This window comes from Nilaparvata lugens, chromosome 1 (genome assembly GCF_014356525.2).
Source record: "Nilaparvata lugens isolate BPH chromosome 1, ASM1435652v1, whole genome shotgun sequence".
NCBI classification, from domain to species: domain Eukaryota; kingdom Metazoa; phylum Arthropoda; class Insecta; order Hemiptera; family Delphacidae; genus Nilaparvata; species Nilaparvata lugens.
Genome location: NC_052504.1, coordinates 74,970,238 through 74,987,264, shown reverse-complemented (window position 1 = coordinate 74,987,264; position 17,027 = coordinate 74,970,238). Strand labels below are relative to the sequence as shown.

At 37.0% G+C, this 17,027-nt stretch overlaps 2 long non-coding RNA genes across 5 annotated transcripts in view; both read right to left on the bottom strand.

Annotated features, from left to right (window-relative positions):
* Positions 1–938, bottom strand: part of LOC111054868 — a 63,147-nt gene extending 62,209 nt beyond the window's left edge. For both annotated transcript variants that reach the window (XR_005573297.1, XR_002606325.2), the window contains exon 1: positions 922–938. This is a non-coding gene — a long non-coding RNA (uncharacterized LOC111054868). The remainder of the gene's footprint in view (positions 1–921) is intronic.
* A 9-nt stretch (positions 939–947) lies between these two features.
* Positions 948–17,027, bottom strand: part of LOC120354907 — a 181,093-nt gene continuing 165,013 nt past the window's right edge. For 2 of the 3 annotated variants that reach the window (XR_005573295.1, XR_005573291.1), the window contains one exon: positions 10,368–10,415. This is a non-coding gene — a long non-coding RNA (uncharacterized LOC120354907). Of the gene's footprint in view, positions 1,018–10,367; positions 10,416–17,027 lie in introns of those variants that run through there. The other variant, XR_005573293.1, reaches the window with a different exon arrangement.

Below are 17,027 nucleotides of genomic sequence, written 5' to 3'. Positions count from 1 at the left end.
TCCCCACAGCACAAAATTCACCGGTGTTTTCCTTTTTTCACGTCCTATACAGCTGTACAGTTTTTTATAATATAGAAGTTTCGAGGTGTCGAGCAGAATGGCCTGAAATTATTTGAGAACGGAGAAAGTTTCGTTTTCTGGGTAATTATTTTCCACTCTATTCGAAGCTTCTCTTCAACACTGATCCTCTTTAGCTCCAGCATCTTAATCCTCCCCTGTTCTACGCCATCCCAATATTTATTCCTGTCTGTCTTCTCGCTCCCTCTCAGCATCTCTCTCTTCCTCTCTCAGGATATGGCAGGCGTGCAAAATGAAGACAGAGGTATAAATTAGAAGGGCGGGCCGGAAAATTTGCAAGGGTGGAAACTGGAAACTGTTGCGAGAAGAAAGATTTGTGGCCGGGTAGCCGCTTGCTGTTCCTGCTCTGACTGCCTGTTGCTCCAACCTTCCTTTTCCAATAGAATCACCTCAATTCTCGTCCTCTGCTACTGCCTAATATGTACCAATATCCGTCGCCACAGGTAGTCTACATCTATCCGCTTATTCTGCCATCCAATCCACCTTCGCTTTTTACATACTTCATAGATTCAAAATTTTTTGAAAAAATCCTGCTCCATTCCTGAGGATATTTATACAGGAGGAACTGAACTCTTCAACGGGAATATTGGGAGTGCGTGTTGAGAATATGATATTATGTTTTAGTTTAGTGACAACCAAATTCCATACTATAAAACTCTATTTCAGTTTTTTACATTGAAAACTATAACTGAGGTAATCTCAAAGGAACATTATTTTTAATGTTTAAAAAAAATAGATTCCTTTTCCGTGGAATTATGAAACTGATAAAATATACGAACAAAGCTCTTTGCTGAGTTTTTCTACAATCGAACATTAGATGATATAGAAATTCATAAAACTTACCAGAATTAGGAAAGGAGGCCTTTCGCGTTCCAAAAATGGCAACTTTTACAACCCATCCGTGACCAGCAAATTCGTTCCATCCACGACCAAATAGATCTGAAAAAAGAGGGAATTTTCTATCCATTACAGATACAGGACAGCAGTCATTTCAATGATTAGTAATTAAATTGAAATACAGAACTTTAATATCGAAGTCTAGCAGCTACACAAGAGGGAAGTAATTTGTGAAACTCATAATAATCAAGTTTTTCAACTTTTATTCCTCTATCGATATTTTTTGAATCCCGATCCCTACTATTTCAAAACCAGCTCCTATTCCACCATGCACGACAGCATTCACGTTCTCTTCATGTACTTCCGATCTTTCTCTTGCTTATAATTTTCTTCACATTCTCTTCGAAATACTTATCTTATCATAATGTTCCTCTCAATCCTACATTTCTTCTCAGACTAATTTTCTATCAACGCCTTGGTTACAAGTAATTCTAGAGAATATCAACAAAATACCGATTTCTCATTCAGTTATGTAGAGACTTGATTTCCAGTAGAGCGTCATCTTTCTGCAGTGCAAGTCAATCAATTTGTTAGCAACCCCCTGACTAAACAATTTCCTGTGTGGCACAACCTGACGAAACGGAATGACCAGACACAAAGCGACAAAAACTAAATGCAGTTAATTGCATCACTGCATTCTGCAGCGGGGGAGTGAACTGGAGTGCACTGCATTCCAATTTCCGAGTGTGCAGGCAACAACAGAACAGATGGATAGAAAGTAAACACGCAACCAACGAGCGCTGCGCTGCTCCATTATTTCGGCGCCATTGCCAACACACAGCACAGCAAATACTGTGCTCTGAATCCGTGGTATGTGCACTATTCGGCCATGGGCTGGCTTGCCTCTCACATAGGTTATTAATCCCATACAGTGAATGCCAAACTCGCCTCTCTGGCAAAATCCAGCCATTGGTCAACTGGAAACGCAAAGCAGAGCAGAGCAGACACTGTGCAAAGTGGACGCTCGGTTTGTCCACCAATAACCAAAAGCTCGCTAGACAAAAAACCTCGAGTCACGCACATGCACAAACACTTTCACATTGTACAGTTCACTCTGGAATTGGTTCAAACAGAGTTTGACAGTACATTCTGGCAAAATTGATTGAAATCCCTTTTATAATGAGCAAAAACCTATCATACAGATTAATCGTGACATTGAAGAGCATACTGAATTTTCACTGTTTTTGGAAGATATACCGTGGAACAATAATTTGCTCAAATAAATCCAGAATGATGAAATATACTTTTATTTTCCTGTGAAGTATAAATATTAGAATACAGCAAAATAAATAAAAACAGTGAAAATACTAGTCAGAATATTCCACACCACATTTTTGGTGATTCAATACTGGTCTGCCACTACATTATCCAAATTGCAAGTTTTCAATTTCCACCAATAAAACTCCGAATTCTAGACAGAATGAATAGAAAGACTCATCGAGCACAAATCATATTCTGACCATTTTTCCAAGTAAATCTCATAGACTTCTAATCGACTACAAATTTCACATTCCACCTTCCATTTCATCATCACGCATCGCTTGATTCAAGTTTCAAATTTTTTGTATTCTCATTTTCCCTCATTGCTTTTTTATTATCACTCCTTTCAATTCCGTTGCGCTGTCATCCGCAAGAAAGATTGACTTTAAGCATGTTTCCACATCTAGTTGACCTCTAGTCCATCACCCACTTATCAACTGCACAATCTATCAATTTCTTCGGACATGTAGCGAAATTGGTACTTCATCCATTATTATTCCGGAGAAGATTACAACAGAATTTAATGACCTGTGTTGAATTTGTACTGCTGTATGGGAAGGAAGGCCTACGTAGGAATAGGTATACGTGGTGAAATATAATAAAAGTGTGATGTGCAGCGGTAAGAGAAGAGAGTGGATTTTTGCGGCATTGGAAGGCAAGGCGCGGCCCGTTGCGTTGTCGCGATACAATGAAGAATGGAACGAACGGCGATGACAACGAGGGATATGACGACCAATGATGATGATGATGATGGCGATGACGATAATAATGATGGCGGATGTGATAGTATATCAAACCTATTCAAAGGGAAGATGGAAGGTATTAAAGGCACCATCTAAGCTTATCTCTTCCCTTTCTTCGTGAGTCTTCTTTAGAAAATCATCGTCGCTGAAGTAACATTTCAAATCTGGATCTGGCAAAGGGATTTCAGAAATTGGATGTCTATATAAAGAGGAGCGAGCGCTCAAATCGAACATTTTCTCTCCTTGTCTCTGTCCACATCAACCTCTCACTTCCTCTCTCGACAGGTTCTTTTCGCTCTCATTGCCAGAAAAGAGATACACCGTATTTGTATTGAACCAAGTCCAATATAAAACCCATGTCTTTGCAGTTTCTTTCTGAAACAATAAACGTTGTTGAAAATAGGGTTTGTCGAGAGAAATAGGGGGAGCAGAATCGAGCAGATTCGACTTGAACAATCCGAATCACTTTCAAAGTCGTTGGATTACAAGAGAGAGTCGGCTCAATGGGGAGAAAAACACATGAAATTTATTTCGAACAACACATTCATTATTGAACGAAAATGTTTTGTTTTGAACACTGCCTTGAAAAGAGCTTTCTAAAATTCTTTTCATCATTCCACATTTCTGTAGATAAACTCAAAAGTTAGTTGATAAATTCTACTTCTGTAGAATTGCAAAATGATTTAGATTGAGTAATGATCGATCATTCAATAAGAGCTACATTTCTTTTTCTAAGAATGATTGACTAGTTAATATACTAAAATTTGACTAGTTTAATAGATTAAACTATAGATTAAGTTATACAGTAGTACACAATCATTTGATGCATTTTTAGGCACCAACGGACCAACGAACGTATTCAATACGGAAATCAAGAATCAATCGACTCTCCACTATCTAACCCTCTGCTATCGAACCACCTGCTCACTGCACAATCTATCTTTTCCAGTTAGAAAAATCAATCTGAAAAAATATGTTCAAAATAACCTTGTTTAGGATATGTGATCTTTTTCTTAGAAAAAAATACGTTTAGACTAGTTCATTCAAGGAATTGAGATGCTTGAACTAATATATGGACAAATAACAGATATTTGAAAGTATAACATAATATATAATGATGAGAGTGTAGCCATTTATTCACAACCAGAAAATAAGAAATTCTTTATGAATCCAAAGCACATTGGGTAAGTTCGAACAAAGGATTTCTAACATCAAGATAAATAATGAAGTTTGTAACACAAAAATATGATAACTATATATAGTTCAATGCTGAATCATATTTGTGAAATCTCGAGAATGATTGTGCATAAATGGTTGGATGAGACACATTAATTTCAATTCTTGAAATATTATTCGTCTATCGAGTGTTCCCAAGATGCACTCCAGAAAACGACAAACCATGATGATTATGAATATTTGAAAGCTTTAAAAAACAGTCTGTCGTTAAATAACTCAAAATCGACATTTTTGATAAGATCATGGAAAGTTGCATGATTCCTAGCCTGCACTGCAATGCTCACGATCTGCTTGCCTTACTGCATGCCTCAGTTTTATTTTATTTGATCATCTCACGTTTTTATCTCTAGTCAAGTGATCAAGACAGTTTTATATCTCTTTTCAGAGCAACATATATTTATGGCGCAATTTGAGTAGAACCGATTAATGCACACTGTAACGTTCACCTTTACCATATTGGGTCTATAGTGAGCATCTATAGATCTAGTGTATCTCAACATTTTCCCAGCCAATGCTTTGTCGTCTTCCAAAAAAGTCCAATTGAAAATAATATTGTTGATTCGCCCACGATTTGTCAGAATGTAGGAGTAATTAAATTGTACAATTTTGTAGTTATCTGAGTAATCACATAATTTTGAACAAAACTGCCACCTACATTCTAGTTAACAACGATAAGCGCTCAGGAAATCTTGAATAGAATATAATGAAAATTGCAATATCACTTTCAATGCTGGTAATCTTTTGATCAAGATTAAAATTTGGCTAACTTTCTACATGATCACGGTTAACAGGTGAACCGCATTAGTAGACAATCATGAAACATTACCATATCCATAAATCCTAATGAACAAATCCAATACGGTTCATGTGTATTTGTAAGATAAAATATACTTTTTTAAAAGAGTGAGCACATCATGCAGTTCATGACAGAAAGTTTTTATTAAAGTGAGTTGATTCGTATTGGCAACGATTTCTATGATCTCAAATATTCTGGAAATATGTATCATAGTCAATGACCTGTGAGAAAAGTTATAGGAGCTAATAAATATGAAAGGAATGTTGCATGAGCAGTAGAATGGTATTCGAGTCATCTCTATGATTTCAACAGAAAATTGTTAATGCAGTTTCAAGAGATCACTACAAATAAATGATCAGATTTCAATACAATAATGTTCACATTTCTAATATTTCACATAAGATTAGCTCGATTAAGCTAATATAAGTTACTTTCATTATAAATTTTCTCATTTGATAATAGGGGGAGTAGATGTAATATATTCTCATCTACATTTTATATCTACATTAGAGGCCTCGCGCGGTTCTGATTCATTGACCTATAATTACACCTCCACGTATGATGGAGTGCACTGATTTTATTTGACTTTGTCTTCCGTTCCATAATAGATTTCAAAAGTAAGAGCTAGATAGGATAGAGTTGGTGAAAATGCAAATGATCAAGAACAGCAAAGCCTCTACTTTTTCAACTCCGAGAACAGACGAAGATCTGTTGCCTTCAGCAAAGAGCTGTTTAATTACAAAGTACCGCCCAAGAAAAATATGGCAAGAGAAATTAATAATTCGAGCTGAAAAAGCTAGGTACATGGTAGGTTGATGGGCAGTAGGCAGTGGGAACAGCTGTCACAGGCCGGATGTAAGCAGCGTGGATGGACGCAGGACGCAGCGTTTCGACAAACAAAAACGTTTCAAAAGCATGATTACTGGTCCGGGAAGCCATCAAATTCACTTCTAACGGCTCAGGTCAAAGTCCTCGTTCTCTGATCAACGATCATGCACTTCGGCAGCCGAGAAAACAAAGAAACTAACAGCGACCATTATCAATTGATGTGGGTAGTCGCGACTTGCACGGAGAAGGCAAATTGTTCTCAGTGGCCATCTTGACATACAAAAGACAAGATATCGTGGCAGAATTTTAATCTCGAATCATAGATAGAATAATTCAATAATGTAGTTATCTGTACATGAAAATAATCCTTTAGACCTGCTGGTCGCCAACGCCTGAAACGGATATCACACTACAAGAAGAAGCTATGAAAATAAGATTGAGATAGTGAACGATCCATATAAATTTGATTATCTCCCACTGATATGATTAAAGATTGGTTAGGAAAGCCTATTTCTTTGATAATAAACATGAAGGGGGACGGAGGAGGTTTTATATAACATTGGTAAAAATACATTGAGGCTAATGTATTAGTTTAGAAATGTATATAGGTTGATAATTTAGTGATAATCTCATTGGAAAGTTTTCAACTGAGAGTTCTCAAGCTGCTTCAAATTTCGCTAGAATCCTTGAAATCAAATTATCGAGTAATGTCCACATCAGTTTCCATCTTTACAAAATGAACTTTTTGACTACATCATTATGCGCAGCACTTACATTACATTACATTACATTACATTACATTCCATTACATTACATTACATTTACATTACATTACATTACATTACATTCCATTACATTACATTACATTACATTACTACAGAGACTCTCCTAAACTATTACACAACTCTTTTGAAACTTCGCTGAGTTCTCTAATAGCTCACGAGTCCCGCCAAATCTTAAATTCTAAAAAACATGTTTTTAATCAATTCCTCAACATTCAATTTTCTACCCTGAAGACCTCTTCATAGAAAAGATAGTTCTAATCAGTAACATGGATAACTGATAAGGAACAGTAACTGATAAGTAATGGTAGCTGATAACTGATCAGTAACATAATTTCCTACCCTGAAGACCTCTTCATAGAAAAGATAGTTCTAATTAGTAACATGGATAACTGATAAGGAACAGTAACTGATAAGTAATGGTAACTGATAACTGATCAGTAACATAATTTCCTACCCAGAAGACCTCTTCATAGAAAAGATAGTTCTAATCAGTAACATGGATAACTGATAAGAACAGTAACTGATAAGAACAGTAACCGATAAGTAATGGTAACTGATAACTGATCAGTAACATAATTTCCTACCCTGAAGACCTCTTCATAGAAAAGGTAGTACTAATCAGTAACATGGATTACTGATAAGGAACAGTAACTGATGACTGATCAGTAACATAATTTCCAATCCTGAAGACCTCTTCATAGAAAAGATAGTTCTAACAGTAACATGGATAACTGATAAGTACAGTAACTGATAAGTAATGGTAACTGATAACTGATCAGTAACATAATATCCTACCCTGAAGACCTCTTCATAGAAAAGGTAGTTCTAATCAGTAACATGGATAACTGATCAGTAACATAATTCCCTACCCTGAAGACCTCTTCATAGAAAAGATAGTTCTAGTCAGTAACATGGATAGAATCTGCAATGTACTTTTACAACTCAATCGTTCTATAATGAAATATGAGATGAGGTAACCATGGAAATAATAAATTGGAAATCTTTGTGAGATTTGTACTTGGAAAGATGGAAGAGCAAGAATAAATGACAGAAGACAACAGCAGCAGGCAGATGACTTTTAAAATATGACGAGGTAGAGTGGTGACTTTTGCGGCTGCTGTTGATGATAAGAATAAAAGCAAGAGACTGAGAACAGAGACGAGTGAGCACAAGACAGCCCACCAAACCCCCAATCCAAAAGGGCGAGTGAACTGTAAGTTGGAAATTGAAAGTTGGGTTTGGAGTGGTTGGAATGGCGTGGTGAGGGGGAGAGGCTTGTTGGCGCTGATAAAAAGCCATCTGTCGCGGGGTCTGTGCGCTGTGCGCTGTGCGTTCGTGGCTGGAGGTCGCTGGGGAGAAATTAGATTGTGGGGGGAACGAGGTTCGGGGGACCAGAAGACCGACGACTACTTGGAAAGGCAGTTGTCGTGCAGTTAAGCGCGCTCCAAACCAAGTCTTGCAAGTTTCGGCTTCAGACTTCGGTCGACCGAGCAATTTTCACCCGGTGTCTTCGACGGCTTCGCAACTCCACACAAAGTAATAACAATAATAGCTCGACTGTGTTTATCTTGGGCCAATCGATCTGCACTGAGCACTGAGCACAGAGCACGGCTTCCCTAAATGTTTCATCGTCTTCTCCATTTCCCTCCCTCTACTCCCCCAATCACCACCCACACACAAAACGACTTGCAGAACAACGATTTTATTGGCCCGTTAAAAGAGAGAAACTAATCAACTAGAGCTCCCAAAATCTCCTGTCACTTCGAACTTTTCGACGTCCAAAAATCTGAATACTTCTGTTAGTACTTAGCAATAGCATGCTTTTCAATGGCGCAGTTACTATAATGTTCCACGTTAACAGCACATTGCTTCTCCGCGCTTGATACCAGAAAAAAATCAATACAATCATCAGTGGAGGAATGGTAAAAGAAAGGTGGAATGTAATTTCATTTTCACTCTTCAATACTTTCGAGCTTTTACCACTTATTACATCCTCCAGGTGGAGAGATTAGATAAATGAGAAACTGTTGCTGTAGAAATAAGTGGGATAAAAGGAATGAGTATATGAATTATCAATTAAATTCACTGGTATATTTGAAAATATTCTCGGAAAAACGTAGCAGATTATCATAGAATTTGCTTTTCTTCTACTGGTCAGTCGGTATTGCTTAGCCGAAAGACATTCGAACTCATATAAACTTATGATTTTCATTACAATTTCGAAGTGGAGCTGAGCTATTATTATATGAATGCTGAAATCAGATATGCGCATGGATCAATTCAAAGAATGAATGAAAGCCAAATCTGGCAATCCAATTATACCCTTCATAGAGCCGCGGATCATTTGAAAAACGCTCGGTCAGACATATCTGGACGTTGGAAGAGGGTGGCGCTGCGCTGGCCTACAGCTTCGACTGGCAGCAGCTTACTATACATTTATACAGCCGCAGAAAAAGCGACGGTATAAGCCAGGCGAACAATAAGCTTACTCGTTAATTCAACAGGATGACTGCCTTAGGGGATGATAGGGGGAACTTGAGACCTCCCGTTCTCCCTTCAGATCTGGAGAAAGAGAGAGAGACCTGCCGACGCATGGGAATCACGCACACACATTAACCCGCAGAGCAGACCATATGAGACTCGGTTTTACGATTGCAGGCGGAAGTCTCAACCGGCTAGCTCCTCCTCAGCCTCAGCTCAGCTCTCCTCAGTCCTCGTGCCTCGTGTTCGCCTCCTCGTGGCTTGTGGTCGAGTTTTATGGCTTGGCAAGGAGGAGGAGGAGGAGGAGAAGGTGGTTGTGTGGTTGCAATACTCTCCTTCTCCCTCATACACTACGCCAAAAACAGCGCCGCATCATCAAACCATGAGCTCGGGTCAAGCCCTCATAACTATATATAAATTTCACTCTACCGCTTATGCGGTGGACATTAACTTGGGGGCCACCTGCTTAAAACGGAAGATATTTCGCAGAATTCCCGGTGAATTCCCACGAGTATCTACTGCGCAGGTATTTCTCCAGACTGTCTGCAAGATGACATTGAAATGGAAAAGTAACAATAAGCACGGTCGCTGTATGTATAAAATAAACACTTCAGTGTTGTCACGAGATAAGATAAGTGAGACCACAAATTCAAGCCTTGTCTGTGGTGGGACGTTTAAAGCTTCAGTTTTCGAGCTAGCGCAGATGTAGATGTGGTCTCTAGTCTAAAAAGGAATGAAGCCGATAGAATTCCAAAATAGCTATGCTTGATATGATAGAGCCCATGATAAATGAATGTTGGAAAGAGAATTCTCATAATTTTCTATGAAGAGTTGTTGATCGAAGACAAAGTTATCCACAGTCTAATTCATCAGTTCTGGGGGATCTGTGTTATTTTATCAGCTCTTTTGAATACAATCGTGAAATTTCTATATATTTTTATAATCAAAATGATTAATTTAATTAATTGATATTTAATTAAAATTATAAATTTTTCAATGTTTTCACAGTTGACTATTTGATAATTATGATGAAGTAAGTTATGACAGAGAGAAAATATAAGAACCTTATTGCTATATTTTCTCTATGATTATGGTATGATCTGGATGAAACGAGAATAAAAAACGTACTATACAGTAGGTTCTCATTATGAAACATAATACATTTTTAAAATTTATTTTTCGATTTCCATTTTTATGTTTCTGATCAGATCAACAGAATACGAACATTTAATTTAAATAAGAGAAATCGATTCAATAACTTACCAGTTATAGAGTAATGTATGATCAGCAATATTCATCGACTGGACATCCCTGTGGAAAAAGATATTCATTATTGAAGTGAATACTTCATTAACATTTGAATTATTGACAATCATTTATTCGTTCAATTTTAATATGCTGCCAGGGATTTCTCATATTCACTCAGGAAGCCTTGATTACTTGGCTTTTTGCAAGAACCTTCAACGAACTTGGATATGATATGGAAAAGACAATTCGCTCTATTTTGAAACACCACATAATCCTTGATGGAAATGTCAGAAATATGGTAGTAAAGAGGATATTATGAGACTCTCATAATATAGAGGGTGCGGCAGCGAAACTTCCTTTTTTAAACGTGAATAAAACTCTTTGTATGGATCAGAAAGTTTTTTTTGTAATGTAGACACATAATATAAAGTTCTGTTTCAATTTGCTTTGAATATCAAATCAGGTAGGTGACGTCCCCCATTCTCCATACATCAAGTAAACCGATTTCTGGCGTTTGTCATGACTCCTGTCAGCATTACAGGCGTTATGTTGGCAATTTCTTCCCAGATATTGGTTTTCAAATCTTGTAGGGTCCTTGGAAGGTTCATATAAACAAGGAATTAAAAAAACCATCATAGAAAAGAATCACAAGGGTTAAAATCGGGAGATCAGGCTGGCTACTCCAGATCGCTAATTGAGATGAGGCTTCCTAGAAAGTGTTCCCTCAATTGAAGTCACGTTCAGAAAGTTTCTGCACAATCGCCATCTTGTATGGATGTAAATTAGGATCATGAAGAATTCGTTTCACAGAACGATCGGAAAGTCGAAGAGAAGACGCATATTTACGCGCAGAACGCTGTGGTGACCGCAAAATTGAAATTCTCACTGCCTCAATGTTCTCAGGTGACCTAATGGGCCGAGGGACTTCAGTTCTTCGTCTTGTTGCACTTGCAGTTTGTCTGAACGTAGTGACCCACGTAACAATTGATTTCTAGTCCGGGACAGTAGCCAAAGGGGCTGGATTAAAGTTATTTCGAAATGCGCGAGGGGTTGTGATCACATAACATCCGCTCGAAATATAAATCTCAACGGCAAATTCACGCTTCTCATTGTTCCAATGCATGATGGCGACTGAACATGTCGGGAAGAAAGCTTTATGGTCTGGCTTCTCTAACGAGACCAAATTGGCTCTACTACGACATCAGCTGACTGAATGGCGTTCACTTTAAAAAAAGAAGTTTCGCTGCCGCACCCGGTATATAGTATATAATACATTTTATTTTTTCTATGATCGTAGGCATCATTCCAACTGAATGTGAGCAGTCAAGTTGGAATTGGATCAGTTTGCAGAGTTCAATTACAAGTAGTGGACTTGGTTATTGAGTTGTCTGTGGAGTTGGACCTTTGAGGATTAGTCTACTTGATTCAGTAACAACTGATTCGAATTTCGGCTTGTTTGCATCAAATTCCACTTCAGCCATCAACTACACAACTTTGCACAACTAATTATTAGTTGAGCGTAGGCCCAAATATACTTCATCTACAAATTCAAAGATGCTTCCCCTTGGGAGCAGATGATACAATAACTCCCATTGAACTTTCTAATTTCATTGATCTTGAAAAGAATAAAAACCTATTCACTTCTAACCAAAATTCAATTTACTAACCAATTTTTGAACTTCAAATAAATGTACGCTTCTTCTATCAGATCCTTAATGCATTTGATACAAAGCTAAAATCCCATGATTACTTTCCTTTCTTGTCGTCCTTCAAGTAAATTCTCCATTTGAAACTGCAGTTCGAATACTGTCCATCATTCCGAGATGTGATTTCTACTTTGTTTACAATAATTCTACTCAACTCCACTTCTACTATCAATTGTTTATTATATTATTTATTTCAAACAGTGTTCAAATTCGTGAATTTTATTCATGAACCAAACAATATTACAATGTACATTATAAATGAAAACTCATTTGCTGTCACATTTTTTTATTCATTTTCATAAGAGATCATATGAATTTCCTATTTCAATTTGAATTGGTTTAAACACAATTATGTTTAAAATTGAAATGTGAGAATAAGGGATGAAAAATCTATTGAACTGTGCAAATGAAGAAGAAATTATGAACCTTCTCCAACCGTAAATCTCCGGTTGCTCAATAAAAGTTAACAAAACAAGGCTGTAAATTTTAACTCTATGCCACCTACTGTTAATTGGTGGAGTTTTAATGACACCCTTGAACGTGGAAGGAGTTTGTACAGTGGAAGAAGCGCATGCGCATGAACTTCTTTGAGTAGTTGTCACTCACAGTACAAGTACGAAGCATAGTCATAAAAACAAAGTTTATTATTATGAAGTTTATTACTCTTGCTAATAATATATAACGTTCACTGCCGCAAGAACAACAACAGCATTATAATCAAACTTATGAACACTATCAAAAATAAATATCTACAAAACATGAATATGAGTTCTTGTTATCATCATCTACTTCAAGACATATTAAATATTCTCTTCCCATCGATGTGTGGAGGGTGAAGATGATTAATTATCTAAATTGTTTATTCCGTTATCTCTATTTTCCTCAATACTCGAATTTCCGTATGGAAATAGAATCAATTTTTATAATAATTAATCCCAAATCCTTCCCAAAACATCTATAATTCATACAATATTGAAAAGTATTACAGATTATGTCAATAAAAATAATAACAAGTAGCCCAATAAAACTGAATCAACAATATTACAAGTACAGTATTTAATTTTCGGTTGATTATCCAGACGTAGACGATCATATTATTCTGAATTCTGATATTTATCTGGGTCTACACTGTTGTTCGAATATTGATGAAGTTTTCTCACCGAAGACACAGTACCTGTACATTGTCGCATACTATGAAGCTCACATATTAATAATTGTATCATGCGAAGAGCATGTAGCCATTAAATTTTGCCGAGTCTTGAGTTCAATGAAGATTATAATCTGCATGCGAAAACCGTAAATCCGCGGTGGTGCAGCATGGATGCCAAACCACTGGAAGCCACAGGCAAAGCACCGGCAAAGGCACAGCAGCCTAGCAGCTCTAGCAGCCCAACTGGAAGAGTGTTGGTTTTGGCATTAGGTAAAGCACATAAAGCTGTGCAGTCACTGGCTGCCTATGTGAACTACTTTAATTTCTAGGAGAGCAGGCAATTTGTATTCGAGACTCGTCGATCGATAAGGTGTTTAATTTCCTCTCTCGGCTACTCTGTCCCTTCTCGAACCCCCTCTTCGCTTCAATTCGCCCTCTGCTGCCGTTAATCTAGACACCTGTTCTACCCCTAGCATTTCCCCCTCCATTCTCCACCCCTTTGACTCGGCTTCTGCCCCTGTTTCTGCAACCAGTGTAGTGTTTGTTTCACTCCAATCTCTTTATAGCTTCTCCCAAAACACAACAAAGAGGTTTTAGTGCTCCAAATAATCTTGTAAACAGTCACTTTGATCCCCGATACTCGATACTTTGATTCCAACCTTCCGAAATATTATACATTGATGTTCGTCCAATCTTTGTTTATAAAGAGAGAGAGAGAGAGGTTTTTATGTGAAAAATAGATGTGAAAAAATTGCTCATTAAACATATACATGATTTAGATCAATACATGTTATATTATGTGTGAATTAACCTATTTCGTTCAACACATAGAATGTGAAGTCTCATATTGCTGGGTGTCATATTGGATAGATAGGTTGAGAGTTCAAGAGAAATGTACAAATATTCCAATCAATAAGCTAAAGTAAAAGATGAAAAAGCAATTCTATCTCATGCAGAGTTTAGCTTAATACTCAAGAAAAATGTGATCAGGGGAACGTAAAGGTTTTCATCAGTAATAACCGATTCAATATTTCATTGGATTATTGGTGGGGTAGGTACTCTGCAGGTATGTCAATGAGAATAATTCTTCAGCAATTTGTAACAAATAAACGAGACATTAGGATTAAAGCAGCAAAATCCGTGAAGCGATAAATTACTAGTAATAACGTGAGGGTCCAGCAGCAGCAGCCGGATTTCATTGGTTATTCGCTAACGGGGCAAAAAGTAAAAAGGTAGGCAATCACTGTTACGAGTCAATGCAAGTTTTTAATTAAAAATGACACTAGACCTCGCCGTGGAGGTGCCCTGCAATCTGCTATCGGCATCCAAATGAAATATGATAACTTTTCAACCAGCTCTTTTCCCAGAAGGGAGGCAGTTATGCAATAACCCATTATTGGCCACAAAGTTTTGTACAGCAGTTTCCATTTACAATTGCAATTCATGATATCACATTAACCTACAAGAATAGGTTTTTATATAAATTCGATTCGTCCAATAATCATAAATCCCATTACTCAACTTATATGAAATTCCATGTTCTCGTTTATTTATATTAATCCAACCATTGAGTTTCCCACTCTATTTTTTGTATTGCTGTCCATGATGGCTATCAAACAATGATACTGATTCTAATAAATTAATATTGATTTTAAATAATTTGGTTATTAATATTCATATTAATCATACTCTCTTAATCCGAACACTTCCAAAGTAGCAATGTTCGATTCAGCTGTTCCTGTAGAAGTTTAAAGCCGCTATTACACCAGAGTTGTCAACAAAATGTTTTTTAAAAACAATTTTAAACAACAACGTTTCTTTAAAAACAATTATACAACTCCGGTGTAAACGTGGCTTACTATTATAATTATTCATTATTAAGGCCGCTTAGAGTTATCCATAACTAGACCATATGTCAACATTCAATGCACACCTAATTTAGGTGAGAAAAAGTAACATCCTCCTTTACCAATCTTTGAAATATGTTGTGCTATACTAAGGGAAAAATATCCAATTCAATAAGGGTCTGAAAATTCAATCTATTTTTATGTTACTGAACGCAGAATAGTGTTGAAACGAGACCAATAACCAATAATCTAATTTTTATAGGAGCAGATCACCACATGGCTGGTGTTATCCGCCGTAGCTTATCCACAAAGCAATATAAGCTGTATGCAGTCGAAATCTGTCGATGTACGAAGTGAAGATTTTCATCCAGATTGAAGTTTCCATATACGACGCCCGACTTATCATAAACTTCAATAAAACTAGGGTTTTGATGACCCGCGGCGTTTATCTAGCGGTGCTCAGCTGGCGATAAAAATGTCGGCTGACACTCTTGACGCCATCTTAGGTCGTGTCTGATCTATCGACCTGTTGGTGTGGGTGAGGAGAGGGGGAATCAGAGAGACGCCGATTTAATAGGGGGTGATGGAGAGGACAGGGTTCCACGACGGGAATTGACGTAGACATCAAACCCCTCTCACTTAGGCGGGCGTTATGTTGTAACAGCTTGTACATGCCATTGACATGCTTTGAGGTTCAACTAGGCTGCGGCATATTACCACTTGTAATTGAAACACATCCCAGAGCGTACAGCCTCTCGGCAATTACAACTAGCTTCTTATGCAACCCTAAAATCTTTAAATGCAAAGTGAATCCATCTTTATACTGAGTGAATACATCTTTATACTGTAAAATTAAAGTGAATGCTAGATGAGTGAAAAAATAATTTCCCTTTTTCCCTTTTCTACTGACAAATTAAAGTGAATCCATCTTTATACTGTATGGTTTGCTTTCCACCCGACAGTTAAGAAAAATTTCACAAATTTATATTGAAATTTTCTATGTGCTGTACAAACCGCAGGCGTTGCTTTTTAAGTGTGCTCTCCGAGAATATCTATAGTAAATTTGTACGAACAAGCAGTCAAAAATAGCTATAGATATCCTCAGACCTATATCACTGGGGTATCAGCTCTATTGATCTTAACAGAATGATCTAAGTTGATCTTTTACATTTTTTATCTGCAATGTCATACAAGCATTTCCAAAGTTCATCGGATTTGTAACAATAGTTGAGAAATCATTTGCACTACAATAATGTAGATGACCTGTATCTAGTATGTTCAATAATTCGAAAATCTCAGATAAAATTGGAAAATGTACATTTTCTGTTTTTGTTAACGGTAAATCATCGCCTTGGAATCCTGTTGAAAATTTAATAGTTTTTGCAATAGAATCAAATTCATTGAATGAAATTGACATCAAGAGGCGAGATAATTTTTTGAATTTAGCAAAGCTAAAACACTGCATGACCTCGATTATGTTATGAACAATAATGTGCACTTAGCTGTAACAGAGTTGACTCTGAGGGGGCGTATCTCTTGATAAGCTCAAGCTGTAACAGTTGTGTCTGAGGGGGCGTTCTCGCGTGCTCACTCAATCAAGTCTACACTGATACTAAACCAAAATGTTCGAGGAAATATCTGAATTAAAAAATTCACTACAACAATACATCATAACTTCATCTCAATTTTAATCAATTTATCTACAGACAAATTGTATGGACGGTAATAGCACAAATAGTCTTTTATATCGTTCAAATTAACTGTGCTTAGAAAAATAGCCTTTAATTGTTTCGCCAAACTATAATTTTCACTAGATGATTTCTGAATTGCACTTTCACACTCATCATACCAGTCTATGCAGTTTTTAACCTCACTTCCAATCGTTGTCAGCAGCTAACCACTTTGCCGGATCCATCGTTGTCGAGTAGTAAAACTATGTGTAGGCTGGCACTATTATAGAGTAATTAAACGG